The sequence below is a fragment of the Hyperolius riggenbachi genome, chromosome 8, assembly GCF_040937935.1.
Source record: "Hyperolius riggenbachi isolate aHypRig1 chromosome 8, aHypRig1.pri, whole genome shotgun sequence".
In the NCBI taxonomy this organism is placed as follows: Eukaryota; Metazoa; Chordata; class Amphibia; order Anura; family Hyperoliidae; genus Hyperolius; species Hyperolius riggenbachi.
Genome location: NC_090653.1, coordinates 162589404 through 162603444, shown reverse-complemented (window position 1 = coordinate 162603444; position 14041 = coordinate 162589404).

Sequence of the window (14041 nt, the reverse complement as noted above, 5' to 3'; positions counted from 1 at the left end):
ATTTTACTGCTAAGGGAAGTCATTGACTGCTTTTTCAGCAATATTTCTGTTTTCTCACCAATATCCAGAATATTACTTGGGTCCTTTGTGTTATGCTTGTTATACATATAGCAGATTTGGTAAATGATATATTCCTGGTATTGATTAGTTACTGCCATGCCACATAACTCCCTTTAATCTCAGCAGAGATTTCACTGCTCTTTACAGTAGAAGTACAAATAAGAGACTGCAGCTCTGTCAAACTCTTGAGTTTAAAGAGAGTGGATAAATCATTTCTGTGAATAAAAGTATTAGTGATATATTACCAGTAAAAGAATGGTCTCACCAGATATAGCGGCTAGACTCACACATATGAAAACTCTGCAAGGAAGCTTGATAGCCTGTAAGCTGGGACTAGAGCTATGCTGGTGTGGTGATCCACCTGCATCACTATTTTCTATTGGGATGAGAAGGAGAGAGTTGTGCAGTTTATCTCATCAATGAATGACGGATAAGCAGAGCTGTAGACCTGTTTTACAGGGGATTAAGCTTCCTTGTTAGATTTTACAGATGTGAGTCTAGCCCATGGCAAACTTTTTGACTCAAGGGCCCCATGGAGTTCTCAGGTTTGACCAAAGGGCCCCAGAAAAGGAGCAAGTGCGGCACGCCAAAAATGAGTTTGGCCATTACAGGATGTGGACAGAGCTATCCGTAATGTAACAGTGTCGTGCAAAGAAAATGGGCCCAAGTTTTCTCCCAAAACACAGTTAGCCAAAGTGACTCTAATTAGACACCATTCCCCACACCCACAAACAGCAAATGGCAGCAGCCAGACCTCTTTGGCACCAAAACAACAGGCTCAGGGACAGCAGGCAGACTCTCTCGGACAGCAAGTGAACAGCAGGCTAAAGTGAAAATAACCACGCTCAGCTTTACGTCTGTTATCCACATATATATGCAATAATGAAGGTGTCCTATTGGTCAGTACACAGTCAGTACACATTCCAGAATATTAAAAAAAAAAAATCTAATATAACGCACCATTCCGTGTACTAACCTAGATGAGTACTGTATTGCGTATATATGTGGAAGAAAAACATATAGCTAAGCGACACAACATATTAAAACACTTTTTTTTAATCAAAAATTTGAATAACCAAATGGTTAGCTTGGGTGATGAAATGTCCGACACCACAAACAGTAAATGGCAGCAGCCAGACCTCTTTGGCGCCAAACAACACAAGCCCAGTGACAGGAGGCAGACCCTCTCCGATAGCAAGTAGACAGCAGACTAAAATTTTAAAAAAATTAACCATGCTCAGCTACATGTTTGTGTTCTACGTACTGTATATAAAGTTGTCATGTTGGTCAGAACACAGTGCTTTTTACCAGAATATTTTTTTGATAACCGTACTCTGGTATAAAGCCCTATGTACTGACCAACATGAAAACTTTATATACAGTACAAGGAAGAACACGTAGCAGAGCAGCAAAAAAGCAATCTTACTCAACCAGGCCCTTAACATATTAAAACAGCCACGCTTCTGGTATGAAGCACCATTTTGTGTAATGACAACTTTATAGCACGTATAGGATATCCGAGGTGGACTGACCTTTTGAAATGGTGGCTACAGGCATGTGCGGACAGGAGTCCTCATGTTTTCTGCATCTCTCATTTACTTCTGTCCACCTCAGTGTGTCTGTAAAAGTTAGTTAATGCGGTCAGTTAGTGCGAGCGTGTCAGCCAAGTCGCACACTACTGCGCATGTGTTGGCCCATTGGCACACCTCTTTAACTGCATGCACAGCTACCAGTATTAACGTAGTGCACATGTTGCAGAGCACTCCCCGCAACAGGCATGAGAGTGAGTTTCCAGGACAGCACAGCAGTACGCGACTTGGCCAACCCAAGCAGTGAATGAGGGAAGCAGACAGAGTAAGGACTCCTGACAACACATACCTGTAGCCACGATTTGTCCACACATTGTAGCCATCATTTACCCATAATGCAGCCAAAATTTGCAGCCCACCCCACAGTATGCCCACACATATGTAGTCACCATTTCATTCTCTCAATATGCCCACAAAGCAGGCAAAATATTCCCACAATCTGGCCGCGCATATGTACAGGTAGCTACCATTTAACACACCACAATATGCCCACACGAATCAGCAACCACTTGCCCATACATATGCAGCCACCATTTGGCCAATAGAGGCCGGGAAGTCTCATGCATATCACATGCAGGGTGTTGTGCATGAGGAGAGCATTGGCAGCAATGGGGGGATGGTTTAAAGAGTAACTGTTAGCCCCCAAAGTGAAATTTAAATCTGTACAGCAATGTTTTATTTAGTATTAAAGTGATCAAAAAAGCCAATGCATTCTGCAAAAATCAATATAATTTTGCTACTATGTAGCCTTTTGCCCACGCTAACGACGCAAAGCCGCTTTTCAGATACTGATGACGAGCATGCAGAGCATGCCTATGTTTGCCCGACCCCCCTCTCCCCCCCAGGACCAGGTGCCGATCTATTTGCACCACAAACAGCTGACCGCTCTGACACGGAGACAGAGCGGCAGCACTTCCAGCGGGAGCACCGCAGAGCAGCCGCCGCCGAGTCACATGTGAGAGAATCACATGTGAGAGATGCACGGCGGCGGCTGCTCTGCGGTGCTCCCGCTGGAAGTGCTGCCGCTCTGTCTCCGTGTCAGAGCGGTCAGCTGTTTGTGGTGCAAATAGATCGGCACCTGGTCCTGGGGGGGAGAGGGGGGGTCGGGCAAACATAGGCATGCTCTGCATGCTCGTCATCAGTATCTGATATGTGGCTTTGCGTCGTAAGCGTGGGCAAAAGGCTACATAGTAGCAAAATTATATTGATTTTTGCAGAACGCATTGGCTTTTTTGATCACTTTAATACTAAATAAAACATTGTAGTACAGATTTAAATTTCACTTTGGGGGCTAACAGTTACTCTTTAAAGGGGACATCAGGCCAGACATGGCCCACGGGCTGTAGTTTGCCCACCCCTGGTCTAACCAATAAACCAGGTGAGACTATTAGTTTGAGGGCATGTATGGTGAGACTTTTTTTTTAGGATTTTGAGCTACTTGCAACTGGACTAATTCTTACGACTGCTCTAGTTTGGGTTTCCTTTGTACAACTCATCTGAGACTTGGCATTCAAAGAATTTGTACACTTCTTGAATGACGTGTACAATCTATGAGATGCCATATTCCTTAACCTCCTTGCCGGTTATCCCAAGCTGAGCTCGGGGTAACTCGCGCAGGAGGATTGCTCGGGCCCTGGCCGATCTTCATAATTTTTTTTCCTACACGCAGCTAGCACTTTTTTTTTTAGGGAGGAGGGAGTTGGTTATGGTTTTTTTTTCTATGTACTTTGGAATAATAAATTGACATGCACTGTGAGAAGTTGATTCCTATTATTTGTGTACATTGTTTATTGGTTCAGCTGCTTCCCCTGTTGGGGTTTGTGCTTCATTAACTACCAGTTCACCGGTATTTCTTTCTCCTTATTAAATAGTAAAACTACACCCTAAACATTTTTCACATACAAATGAATTACTTATACACAAAAAATTAACTCCTTACCTCCCACACTCCCCTTTTTTTTTGTAATTAAAAAAAAATTAAAAAATGTACAATTAAAAAAAATACATAAATAGTTACCTTAGGGACTGAACTTTTTAAATATTTATGTCAGGAGGGTACAACACTGTTACTTTATAAACTATGGGCTTGTAATTAGGGATAGACACAAAACTGAAAAAAATGCACCTTTATTTCCGAATAAAATATTGGCGCCAAACATTGTGATAGGGACATAATTTAAACGGTTTTATAACTGGGACAAAAGGGCAAATTTCATGGGTTTTAATTACAGTAGCATGCATTTAAAAACTATAATGGCCGAAAACTGAAAAATAATTAATTTTTTCCCACATTTTTCCTATTTTCCCATTAAAACACATTTAGAATAAAATAATTCTTGCCATAATGTCCCACCTAAAGAAAGCCTAATTGGTGGCAGAAAAAACAAGATATAGTTAATTTCATTGTGATAAGTAATGATAAAGTTATAGAGGAATGAATGGAAGGAGCGCTGAAAGGTGAAAATTGCTCTGGTGCTCAGGGGGTAAAACCCCTCAGTGGTGAAGTGGTTATTGATATGTTATCTAAATTTCAGGAGCAATTAGCAGAAAGGTTTTTGGCTGCAAAGGAAGCTCCCACTTTACCATCCACTCCTCAGGTAGTCCCACCAACATTGGATTCAGACTTAACTAGTATATTTGGGGCACATAGGGTTGTGGATTCCTCCTCTGGGGAAATAGAGCATGTTGGGTATTCTTCCACTCTGGAAGAGGCAACACCCAGAAGCTCTAATAAAGGCAAATTTAAACTGCGACCTGATCAGTCTAGTGAATTGTTAGAGTACATTTGTACGTCTTTGAATATTCCTATTGATAAGCCTAAACCTGCTTCTATTGAGGATGATATGTATTCAGAACAGCTTGTTCAGAAACAGGTGGTTTTTCCAGTGCACAAAACAATGGTGCATTTGATTGTTGGTGAGTGGAAAGAGCCCGTTAAGAGGCTGCTTCTCTCAAAATCATTTAAAAGGCGTTATCCTTTTAATGAGGAGGAGGTAATAAAATGGTCTAAATGTCCTAAAATTGATGCTGCCATTTCAAAATTATCTAAAGACTCCCCTATTCCCTTTGAGGATACGGGATTATTAAAGGATATTTCAGATAGGAAAATGGAGGCTCTGCTCAAAAAGGCCTGGGAGGCAATTTCTGTCTCATTATCTCCTAATTTAGGAGCCACCTGTCACCTCATTGTTTAATTCTGTGGCTGCAGGAGATGCAGGCACGTTTAAAAGATGGTGCTCCACTTGAAAACATTTCCCTATCGGTTGCCACCCTAAAACTAGCCGTTAAGGTCCTTGTGGATGCTTCTAGTGAGGCTGTCAGAATTTCTGCTAGGAGTCTAGCTTTAATCAATTCTGTTCGCAGACTTTTATGGCTAAAAAATTGGGAAGGTGATATTGGCAAATAAAGTCAAACTTTGTGGCCTCCCATTCGAAGGAGACCTGTTGTTTGGTTCAGCTCTTGAGCAAGCTCTAGAAAGTCCAGCTGAAAAGAAAAAGACTTTGCCTCCTTTAAAGAAAAAACAGGCTCCCAGAAAGAGATTTCGGGGCCCTAGGAAAAATTTGAAATATAAAGAACCGAATAAAAACTGGAAGGCGAAAAAAGGCCTCAAAGCCAAAAGCTTCCTCTTCAATCCACAATCCTCAAATACCCCCAAAGAACCCAATACTGAACAATGACTATGTTCAGGTGGGGGGCAGGTTGAAAGCATTTTTCACGGCTTGGAAAAAAATGTCAAAAAGCAAATATATTTGCCAAACAATCAGGGAAGGTCACAGAATTAAATTTTCCAGGAAACCTCCAAGTTTTTTGCAGTCCTCGGTGAAGCAGTCTGCTATGGAAAAAGCTGTGGAGAATCTTTTCCAGAAGGGAGTTGTGGAAGAGGTTCCAGTTCAGGAGAGAGGAAGGGGTTTCTACTCCACTCTCTTCCTGGTTCCAAATCCGAACAGCTATTCGCCTGATAAGTCTTCGGGTTTTTGAACAGTTTTGTAAAATACAAAAAGTTTTGCATGGAATCAATTATTTCCACAATTCAGCTTCTGGGGAAGGATTACTTCATGGCATCCATAGATCTTATGGATGCATATTATCATGTACCCATTCTGCCGTCTCACTGGAAATATCTGAGAGCAGAAGTTTGCATTCGATTCCAGGTCCTTTACATGCAGTTCAAGGAACTCTCCTTTGGGATTTCAAGTGCTCCCAGGATCTTTATAAAGATCATGATAGAGGTTGCAGCCCATCTGAGAATGCAGAAGATCATTATAGTATCTTACCTGCTGATAGTTGCAAAATCCAAGGATACTCTCCAAGAGCATATTCAGATAGTTCCGACAGTTCTGAAGGACCTGGGATGGATCTTGAATCTAAAGAAATACGACCTTACACCAGATCAGAGAAAATCATTTCTTGTGGTGTCACTAGACACAGTGAACTAGATCTCCTGTCTGCCACAAAGGAAAGTGGATCAAGTGATCACTTGTACTCAGGAACTTCTGAGAGCAAAGTCTGTCACAGTAAGACAAGCTATGTCTCTCCTAGGCAAGTTCTCAGCATGTATTCCAGCTGTGGCCTGGGCTCAGGCAAACTACAGAATCTTCCAACTGGCAATACTATGTCAGTGGTCGGGCAGACAGGAGGATCTAGATCAAAAGATTGATTTGTCAGATCCGGTGATTCTTTCTCTGAACTGGTGGACTTCCAGGCAAAACCTGCAAAAAGGTGTAAGTTGGATCTGGCAAAATCCAGTGATCATTACGAAAGATGCGAGCTTCTGGGGATGGGGAGCTCACCTGGGTCAAGAATACATCCAAGGCAGGTGGTCTCCAATAGAAAAGACCTTCTCATCAAATCACAAAGAGTTATTGGCGATCTGGAAATCTCTACAGAGATGCTTGTAAACAAAACGTGATTGTTCACTCAGACAACCAGATGTCAGTGACTAACATAAACAAGCAAGGAGGGACTCACAGCCCTCTGCTAATTTCTCTATCTCTGCAATTTTCCGCTGGGTAGAGAACAAGGTTCTTTCCCTAAAGTCGGTTCACCTCAAGGGAAAGGACAATGTTCTAGCGGATTGGTTAAGCCACCAGGAGCTAAATCAGAGCAACTGGTGTCTGAACAAAGAGGTCTTTCTGATGATTTGCAGCAAGTGGGGTCTTCCATCCATAGACCTGTTTGCTGCCTGGAACTATGCACTTCTTCCCAGATTCTGCTCCTTCAACCCCAGGGGCTCTCCAATTTGTCTAGATGCATTCCTGCTTCACTGGGGACTGGAGAAAGCGTTTGTACACCCACTCTTGAAAATGATCTGGAGGGTAGAGATAGCCTGAACCTCCGATTTTAGGTTCACGAAACGGGTTCACGAACCTACCGCGAAAGTTCGGTTTGCGCGAAATTTCGCGAACCGCAATAGACTTCAATGGGGAGGCGAACTTTGAAAACTAGAAAAATGTATGCTGGCCACAAAAGTGATGGAAAAGATGTTTCAAGGGATCTAACACCTGGAGGGGGGCATGGCAAAGTGGGGTACACACCAAAAGTCCCTGGGAAAAATCCGGATTGGATGTAAAGCAGCGTTTTTAAGGGCAGAAATCACATTGAATGCTAAATTGCAGGACTAAAGTGCTTTAAAACATGTTGCATGTGTATACATCAATCAGGGAGTGTAATTAGAGTACTGCTTCACACTGACACACCAAACTGGACTGGTGCGCACCATGGCCAGAGATCAGGCCATGGCGATTTTTAAGCCCATATGGTCGCTGGGCTGTGGTAGCTCAATGATAGAACAACAGTGACTGTCCAGCTGATCAAATTTGGTCTGTCCACAATGAAGCAACGACCTTATTATCTTTGGTGTGCCACCCCCCGATACACACATATAGCCGGCGGTCATTGCTTCATTGTGACACACAAGCCCCTTCACCGCGGCAAGGTAATGATCACGAAGAGGAATGGGCACATGTACATGCCTTTTGTTTTGCTGTTGCAGCTGCACTGCAGCCAGAAAAATTAGGCAGGCATGTATACTCACCAGAGAAATTATTATAGCGGCCGCTGCTAGCAGCGGCCTTAAAAATTCAGGAATCCGCCTGGAGTCCTGGACCCTGTTGGTGGCGGAGAAGGTAGTCAAGCGGCCTGCAGGCAGAGATGCTGTGTGGGGAGCGACTTAGTCATGGGGCAGGCAGTCCCACGGCGTGCAGGCAGAGATGCTGTGTGTGGGGACTGACTTATTCTCCGGGCGGGCAGTAGGCCTCCGGGATTCATGCCTCATTCATTTTGATAAAGGTGAGGTACTGAACACTTTTGTGACTTAGGCAACTTCTCTTCTCAGTGACAATGCCTCCAGCTGCGCTGAAGGTCCTTTCTGACAGGACGCTTGAGGCAGGGCAAGACAGAACTTGGATGGCAAATTGGGACAACTCTGGCCACAGGTCAAGCCTGCACACCCAGTAGTCCAAGGGTTCATCGCTGCTCACACTGTCTACATCCACACTTAAGGCCAGGTAGTCGGCTACCTGCCGGTCCAGGAGTTGGTGGAGGGTGGATCCGGAAGCGCTAAGGCGAGGCATTGGACTAAAGAATGTCCACATGTCCGACATCACCATGAGATCGCTGGAGCATCCTGTCCTTGACTGCGTGGACATGGGAGAAGGATTACTGGCAGTGGTACCTTTATTGCGTTGTGCAGTGACATCACCCTTAAACGCATTGTAAAGCATAGTTGCCAGCTTGTTCTGCATGTGCTGCATCCTTTCTGCCTTTTGGTGAGTTGGTAACATGTCTGGCACTTTGTGCCTATACCGAGGGTCTAGTAGCGTGGCCACCACTCTACGCACGGCACGCTCCAGGAAGTAAGCGTACGGGATCAAGTCGCTGATGGTGCCTTCACTGCGACTCACCAGGTTGGTAACCTCCTCAAATGGCCGCATGAGCCTGCATGCATTTCGCATCAGTGTCCAGTTCAGGGGGCAAAACATCTTCATCTCCCCAGATTGTGTCCTTCTACTAAAATTGTAGAGGTACTGGGAGATGGCTTTCTCCTGTTCTAGCAGGCGAGAGAACATGACCAGGATCAAATTCCAGCGAGTCGGGCTATCACATATCAAGCGTCTCACTGGCAAGTTGTTTCTCAGCTGAATGTCCGTAAAGCGTGCCATGGCCGTGTAAGACCGCCTGAAATGCCCACACAACTTCCTGGCCTGCTTCAGGACGTCCTCTAAGCCTGGGTACTTTGACACAAATCTTTGAATGACTAGATTCAGCACATGTGCCATGCATTGTACATGTGTCAGCTTTCCCAAATTCAAAGCGGAAAGGAGATTGCTGCCGTTGTCACACACCACGTTGCCGATCTCCAGCTGGTGCAGGGTCAGCCACTGATTCACCTGTTTAAGAGCAGCCAGGAGAGCTGGTCCAGTGTGGCGCTCCGCTTTGAGGCAAGACATGTCTAATATGGCGTGACACCGTCGTACCTGGCATGCATCATAGGCCCTGGGGAGATGGGGCTGTGTAGCTGGAGAGGAGATCGCAGCACCAGTAGAGTTGAACTGCCACTCAGCCAAGGAGGAGGAGGATGACAACAGAGAAGAAGATGTAGCAGGAGGAGAGGAGGTGGCAGGAGGCCTGCCTACAAGCCGTGGAGGTGTCACAAGTTGATCCGCTGCACAACCACGTACTCCCTGCTTCTCATCGGTCACCAGTTTGACCCAATGGGCTGTGTAAGTTATGTACCTGACCATGCTTGGCAGACCAGGCATCCATTGTCAGGTGGACCCTTGACCCAACGCTGTGTGCCAGAGATGACACCACTTGCCTTTCAACTTCACGGTACAGTTTGGGTATCGCCTTTTTAGAAAAATAATTGTGGCCTGGTATCTTCCACTGCGGTGTCCCAATGGCCACAAATTTACAGAAGGCCTCAGAGTCCACCAGCTTGTATGGTAATAGCTGGCGAGCTAACAGTTCTGCCACGCCAGCTGTCAGACGCCGAGCAAGGGGGTGACTGGCAGACATTGGCTTCTTCCGCTCAAAGATTTCCTTCACAGACACCTGGCAGCTGTGGGCAGAGGAGCAGGAACCGCTCAAGGTCAGAGGCGGAATGGTAGGGATTATACTATGAGCTACTCTGGGGACAGTCAGGGACATGACTATGAAATCCCTTTGAAAGCGCCCTATCCTGACCTGATGACCTGCCGCTCAGAGGCCGGGGCCTCTTCTGCCTATATGTCGTCCCGGCCCTGGTGACACTGCATGCGCTCAACTCACGTAGCTAGGTGTAAGTATATGCAGCGATTGGTATTACAATGTGCACCTGTCACACACAGACAAGTAGCGGACAGGCACAGTGACACTGCGTTCGCTCAACTTACGTAGGTAGGCGGGTGCACTGTGAACAACAGGTAGGTAGGTATATGCAGTGATGGGTATTACAATGTGCACCTGTCACACACAGACAGGTAGCGGACAGGCACAGTGACACTGTGTGCGCTCAGCTCACGTAGGTAGGTGGGTGCAATGTGAACAGGTAGGTAGGTATATGCAGTACTGGGTATTACAATGTGCACCTGTCACACACACAGGTAGTCACTGAATGTGCTGGGCCTGGCAGTGGCACACACACACAGTATAAATTATCAAGGCTGTCTTTGCAACACAAGTGTCAGTGGGACACGCACACACAAAGAAATAGATCAAAAGAACAAGATTAGCTCTCAAAAGAGCCGTTGTGGGGTGCCATTTTAGCAATAAGAATCAGCAAGGAGCAAGCTAACAAGCCTACAAGAGCCTAACTAATCTTTCCCTATGAGAGTCTGCAGCAGCAGCAGCTGTCCCTTCTCTGTTTACTGCAGGCACACGAGTGAGTAAAATGGCCGGTGATGCCTGCCTTTTATAAGGGGAGAGTGGCTCCATGAGGGAGTGTAGCCTGATTGGCTACATTGTACCTGCTGACTGTGATGTAGAGGGTCAAAGTTGACCCTAATGGTGCATTATGGGGGCGAACCGAACTTCCGGAAAAGTTTGCGGTTCTCAGCGATTGCGAACCCTCGGAAGTTCGCCGGCGAACCGTTCAGGTCTACTGGAGGGTAAACAAAAGTGGGGACACAGAGAGCCCAATATAGTGTAGTAAGCAAAACAATATGTTGGAGTTGAAAAGTGTATATACTCAACAAAAGTGGGTTACCTCCTAGGTAACCACTGTACAGGCAGGTGAGGAGATTAGATCTGTCCTCACTCAGGATTAAAAATTGCTCTCTGTAGATCAGGAAAAAAGAGATGGGGATCGACCCCTCCACCAGGGGTGGATATTGGTAATATAAGAGTGAACAGAGGCGCCAGCAGGATAAAAGGTACTAAAACGTTTAAAATTCCTCAGGAGGAAGGGAGGGAGAGCCCTTAACCATTACACTATTCAGCCACCACTTGGGGCACCTCTAGCTACTTAATAATGATAATAGCTCTGGCTATTTAATAATAAGGGGCACCAGAAGCTACCTATGACTGCCAAGGGAAATAAGGGAGAAGTGACAGCCAGCACACTTGCGGTTCGGGTCAGTGTATTTGTAGGTTCATGGAGGGCAAAGCCAGGACCTCTGTGCTTATAGGCTCCTGTTATGCAAATTTGGGCCTAATCAATAATGTGGAAAGATCTCACCCGATCCAGTGTTAGCGATATCCCTATCTGAAGAAACTCTGGGTCAGTGCGTGGTATCACCAAAAGGCTGCTCTATCATGCTGCATATGAATTTCACTGCCACTCCTTCAGTTGCAGTAGGTGTAGCAGTATGGGCCGTAGTAAAGGAACAGCAAGTCCTTGTCACATGAGGGAAAAGCTGAACAAGTATTTTGCTCTCTTGAACAGTATCCCATTAGTTTGTTTCGCACTCTTGCATTTATGTCAGAAAATGAAACACTTCTCCCAGAAAATTGTTGCAAGTACAAATGCCTTATTAGTGTCATGTTTACTTATTTTGTTTGCACTGGAACACCCCCCCCCCCCCCCCCTCAAAAAAAAAAAAAAAAGTTTAAACAAAAACATGACATTTCAAAAGAAGATTTCAAAGAGAAGGACATGGTCCCCACAGTCAGACATGAAGGTCCCTACAGTCAGACATGCGTAGGGCCGCACTAGAGCTTACACACATGCTACCGCATGTTTCATGTTTCTCATGTTTTATTTATTTAACCACTTCTCTACCACAGGTTTATTCCCCTTCAAAAGCTCTTCCCATTCATTCGGTAATAACTTTATCACTAATTATAACACTGAAATGATCTATACATTATTTTTTACGGGAAAAACTAGGCTTTCTTTGGGCAGTACTTTATGCTAAGAATTATATTATTTTATAATGATTTGACAGGGAAGAAGAAGAAAAAAATGAAAAAAATCACCATTTCTCAGCTTTCAGCCATTGTAGTTTAAAAATAAATTGTGCTATTGTAGATAAAACAGACACATTTTATTTGCCAATTTGTCCCGGTTTTTACAATGTTTAACTTGTGTCCCTAGTACAAAGTATGGCGATAATATTTTATTTTGGGTGAGGGGTGAAGGAGTTTCAAAAATAATGAAAATGTGCTTAATGTTCCTATGGTAAATGAATAATGGTGTATTTGGAAGTAGTTTTACTTTTTGGCCACAAGATGGTGCTATACGTACTCAGTTTTCTAAAAATAGACAGCAGAACCAAATATTTATATGTGTTTATAGGTGTTTGTAAATAAGGACGTAGAAAAGCGTGGCAGAAGTTGCTAAGTGGTTAAATATGTTTCATATGCTATCCCATCCAGGATTCAAACCCTGGTCTCCTATGTCAGAGGCGGTACCCTTGACCAGTACACTATCCAGCCACTACCATAGGCACACTGCCCATAGGCTACTTCAGCGATGACACGTCTTACATTATGTAACAGTCACGCCCAGCACACCGCCCTCTGACCTCTGACACAGGAGACCTGGGTTCAAATCTTGGCTTTACCTGGTCAGTAAGCCAGCACCTATTCAGTAGAAGACACTGGGCAAGTCTCCCTAACACTGCTTCTGCCTATAGAGCGCATCCTAGTGGCTGCAGCTCTGGCGCTTTGAGTCCACGATATAAATGTTCTGTGTCTGTGACCTTTTTGCAAGTATTAGGTAGTTAGAGGTACCCACAACTAAAGGGAGATGTGGTCAGTGGGATGCTGAGACCCGGGTGAGTAACCTCTCATTTACACACCAGTTGGGACTCTGCATAGGCGAGGGAGGCACTTGGGGAGGGGAGTTAGCCGCCTTTCCATTATCAGGAGCCTGCAGGCACACGCCTACAATGCCCTGTAAGTCCGGCCCTGTTAATATATATTTGGGCTGTGGTGGTCTCTCTCTCCACATTTGGCAGCTTGTGAGGCTCAGGCAACAGCGTCAGCGGGTCTCTTGCTCTGTCTGTGGACTGTGGTGATCTCTCCACTTTTGGCAGCATCTTAAGAGGCTCAGGCAACAGTGCAAGCGGGTGTATCTTTCTGGCGGCTCAGTCTGTCTCGTTAGGTGTGGGGACAACATCACCCTTGTAAGGCACGGGGACTGAACATCGCTATGCTGCAGGGTCGGGAATCGTTGGATTCGAATTGCCAAAATTACGTCGAGAGTCAAATCCATGAATCCCAAATCTCTCTCAAGATTTGAGGAATTTGTCGGATTTGCCATCACTCCTCTATTTTTTACTTTTTAAATTGCAGAATGCTGAGAAGTAATTTTAAACAGAAAAATAAAAAATGTTGTTCTAGGAGAAATCTTGAGAAAAATTGGAGAAAAAGTGAAATGGATCAGGCCCAGTATGTCTTTGATATGAAAAGGTATGCAAAACACACTGACCATGGTGCTATACCTATTAATGAAATTTCAGTGTGTGTGTGTGTGTGTGTGTGTGTGTGTGTGTGTGTGTGTGTGTGTGTGTGTGTGTGTGTGTGTGTGTGTGTGTGTGTGTGTGTGTGTGTGTGAAACCAGACACTGTTTTCAATGAAAAACCTTATACTTTGGGGCTTATTACTCAGATTTCTCAAAAGACATATTTTATGTATGTGTAATGCTACAAAAAAAGAAGAGGCGACACTTATTGTCTTAGACCCAGAAATCAGTTATTATAAAAGGTCTGATTTTTAAGCCAAATTCAGCATCTTGTTCTAAGTAAGCTAAACAGCGGTTTACAAAGTGAATTCTGGCAGCTGGTGCAACCCTGGGGGCTGGACACACAGAATCTCAGAGGAAGTGTAATATTTGCTGGTTTCTGCCCGCATTTGTTGGTTGCAGTTCAATCTGTGAATGCCTGGAATGTTTGAGGTTCTAAGTAAGTTGTAAACATGCATAAAGAATTCAAGTAAATCATTATTTCTATACACAATTGTCCTTATAGGAA